The sequence below is a fragment of the Piliocolobus tephrosceles genome, chromosome 4 (genome assembly GCF_002776525.5).
Source record: "Piliocolobus tephrosceles isolate RC106 chromosome 4, ASM277652v3, whole genome shotgun sequence".
Lineage (NCBI taxonomy): Eukaryota > Metazoa > Chordata > Mammalia > Primates > Cercopithecidae > Piliocolobus > Piliocolobus tephrosceles.
Window position 1 is genome coordinate 170,723,015 of NC_045437.1, and position 3,172 is coordinate 170,726,186.

The window sequence follows — 3,172 nt, forward strand, 5'->3', positions numbered from 1 at the left end:
CGAAATATCGCGAGACTTCGCTCGACGAAGCCGCTACTGTGGTAAAGGATTCACTTTTTTTTTACCACAGTATACATATCAGCGAGTGAACATAAAAACGCCTCTTCTAGTCAGAAACTGGCCAATCCCGACCCCTGGTCCATCTAGGGCTCCGCCCACCGCCGAGGATAAGCCAATCTCTTTGAGGCTTGTACAGGAGAACGCCGTGCGTTTGAGCTTGAACACGATAAGCCTGGCAGAAGCCTGATGAACCCAGAATGGGTGAGATGTGGTAAGTTGTGATTTAGGTTAGGGCTTAATCTAACTGTTGGGCCAGAAAATGTGAAGGGGAGAAGTGCATCCTAAATGGAGTTGCAGTTTCTTCAGTTCTGGTAGGACTACAAGTCCCAACATGCACCGCTCCCCAGGGCGGCCCGAGTGTCTCTTAAGTAAATGTGACCCTTGAAATGTCTACGTTAGCAGCTTAATGGTTTCTCCAGCCTTGCGCGTGTTTCCAGGTGCCTAAATGGGATGGTTTTTGAAAGGCTCGAACACTTGACAAGTAGTAAAGTGGTGTTTTCTTAGCCTAAGTTACCTTAACACATGTTTTGAAATAGTGCTGTCAGTAACAACACACCAGCCCAGCATTGAGCTTTTGTTTTGGAAAAGAACCTAGGAATTCCAGAATGATCAGAGTCACAGCTACAAACTGAGATTCAACTCTCATTGTATTTTGACACAAGTTTTGTATTATAATTGACAAACATCTGTTTATGTCTCCCCCTGTATACGTAAGCCTTTTTGGGATAGAGAGGAACAGGACACAAATGTACCCCTAATGTCTAGCACCACACCAGTCCCACCCATTCAGGGTGTTCTGTAAATGTTGCATGAATGTGTATAGAAATTCTCCAGATAGACCGGGCACGGTGACTCACGCCTGTAATTTCAGAACTTTGGGAGTCCTAGGAGGGTGGATCACGAGTACAGGAGTTCGAGACCAGCCTGGCCAACATAGTGAAACCCCCATCTCTGCTAAAAATACAAAAATTAGCCGGGTGTGGTGGCTACCGCCGGTAATACCAGCTACTCGGGAGACTGAGGCAGGAGAATCACTTGAATCCGGGAGGCTGAGATTGCAGTGAGCCAAGACCACGCCATTGCACTCCAGCCTGGGTGACAGACACTCCATCTCAAAACAAACAAACAAACAAAACCCTCAAAAAACTCTCCAAATAGGCCGAGCATGATGGCTCACACCTATAATCCCAGCACTTTGGGAAGTCGGGTGGGGTGGGGGCGGGTATCACCTGAGGTTGGGAGTTCAAGACCAGCCTGGCTAACATGGTGAAACCCCGTTTCTACTAAAAATAAAAAAATTATCCGGGCGTGGTGGCGCGCGCCTATAATCCCAGCTACTCGGGAGAGTGAGGCAGAAGAATCGCTTGAACCTGGGAGACGGAGGTTGCAGTGAGCCAAGGTTGCGCCATTGCACTCCAGCTTGGGCAACAAGAGAGAAACTACAAAAGAAAGAAACTCCCCAAATGAAACGAGTGGTTTTTAGAATTTTACTAAATTTATTTTTATATGCTTTTTTTTAGTATAAATACTTCAAACTATAATAATACTTGGTTGGGACGAGTACTAGTAACTTTATTTCCTTTTATTTTTACTGCATTTTTTGCAATGTACATTTACTTTGTCTTGCAATAAAAAGCTACTTACGAGTTACTTTTGTAGTTCATAAGTGTGATGATTGTGTGTTCACACTTGTGTGAGATGTCCCTCCCTCAAACCTTGTTGTGCCATCTGCACATTACCCATCTGATGTGGGGGGGGAACCCCGAAACTTACAAAAAATAATGAATTTCATTATGTATTCCAGGCTTTTCATAAGATGAGGGACAAAACTTAATTTGTCTTTTTAAGAATATATATATTTTTGAGGTCTAACATACCTACAGTTTGACTTGTCTTTTGTTATTTCACATTATACTTCAAGTGCTTTTTAATTTTATATTTTAGAACCAGAATCAGGATTGTTGTATGTACTTGTGTGGGTCCCACATAAATTCTGTGACTGGCCCATAATTTACATGTTTACTCATTCTATTTTTGCCTAGTTGTTAGTTTTGAAGAGCATTCCATATGTTAGAATGAAACTGAGCAACAAGAGGCCGGGCGTGGTGGCTCACACCTGTAATTCCAGCACTTTGGGAGGCGGAGGCGGGCGGATCACAAGGTCAGGGGAGATTGAGACCATCCTAACAAACACGGTGAAACCCCGACTCTACTAAAAATACAAAAATTTATCCGGGCGTGGTGGCAGGCGCCTGTAGTCCCAGCTACTCAGGAGGCTGAGGCAGGAGAATGGCGTCAACCTAGGAGGCCGAGCTTGCAGTGAGCCGAGTTTGCGCCACTACACTCCAGCCTGGGCGACAGAGCTAGGCTCCGTCTCAAAAAAAAAATAAAAAAAAAAGAAAAGAAAAAAAACAAACAAACTGAGCAACAGGAGTAGTCAGGGAATCTATGATCTATTCCTGATTCTCAAAGTAACTAGCTGTGTGACCGTGAAAAAGTCTGTTTAAGTTTGTTTGTTTGTTTGTTTGAGATAGAGTTTCACTCTTGATGCCCTGGCTGGAGGGCAATGGCACAATCTCGGTTTACTGCAATCTCTGCCTCCCGGGTTCAAGTGATTCTCCTGCCTCAGCCTCCTGAGTAGCTGGGATTACAGGCGTGCACCACTACGCCCGGCTAATTTGTATTTTAGTAGAGATGGGGTTTCTCCATGTTGGTCAGGCTCCTCTCAAATTCCTGACCTCAGGTGATCCACCCGCCTCGGCCTCCCAAAGTGCTGGGATTACAGGACTGAGCCACCGTGCCTGGCTTGTTTAATTTTTAAGACTGACTTTCCTCATCTGTAAAATTAGGGAGTTTAACTTGATTATTCACAACATTTTGTTTAGCAATGCCATTTCTACAGCTCTGTGCATCTGTTTGTGTTTATTTAAATTACTGGCCAGGCGCAGTGGCTTGCACCTGTAATCCCAGCACTTTGGGAGGCTGCGGCAAAAGGATCACTTGAGCTCAGGAGTTCGAGACCAGCCTGGCCACCATCGTGAAACCCCGTCTCTGTGAAAAATACAGACTGGGCAACAAAGGGAGACCCCATCTTTACAAAAAAAAAGATTTT

General features: G+C 44.8%; 1 non-coding gene across 1 annotated transcript; it reads left to right on the top strand.

The window, feature by feature from the left end:
* The first annotated feature begins 1,707 nt into the window (after window positions 1-1,707).
* On the top strand, window positions 1,708-1,809 carry LOC111531092. Its single transcript, XR_002728133.1, has one exon. It is a non-coding gene; the product is annotated as a small nucleolar RNA U13 (small nucleolar RNA).
* Window positions 1,810-3,172: the final 1,363 nt, after the last annotated feature.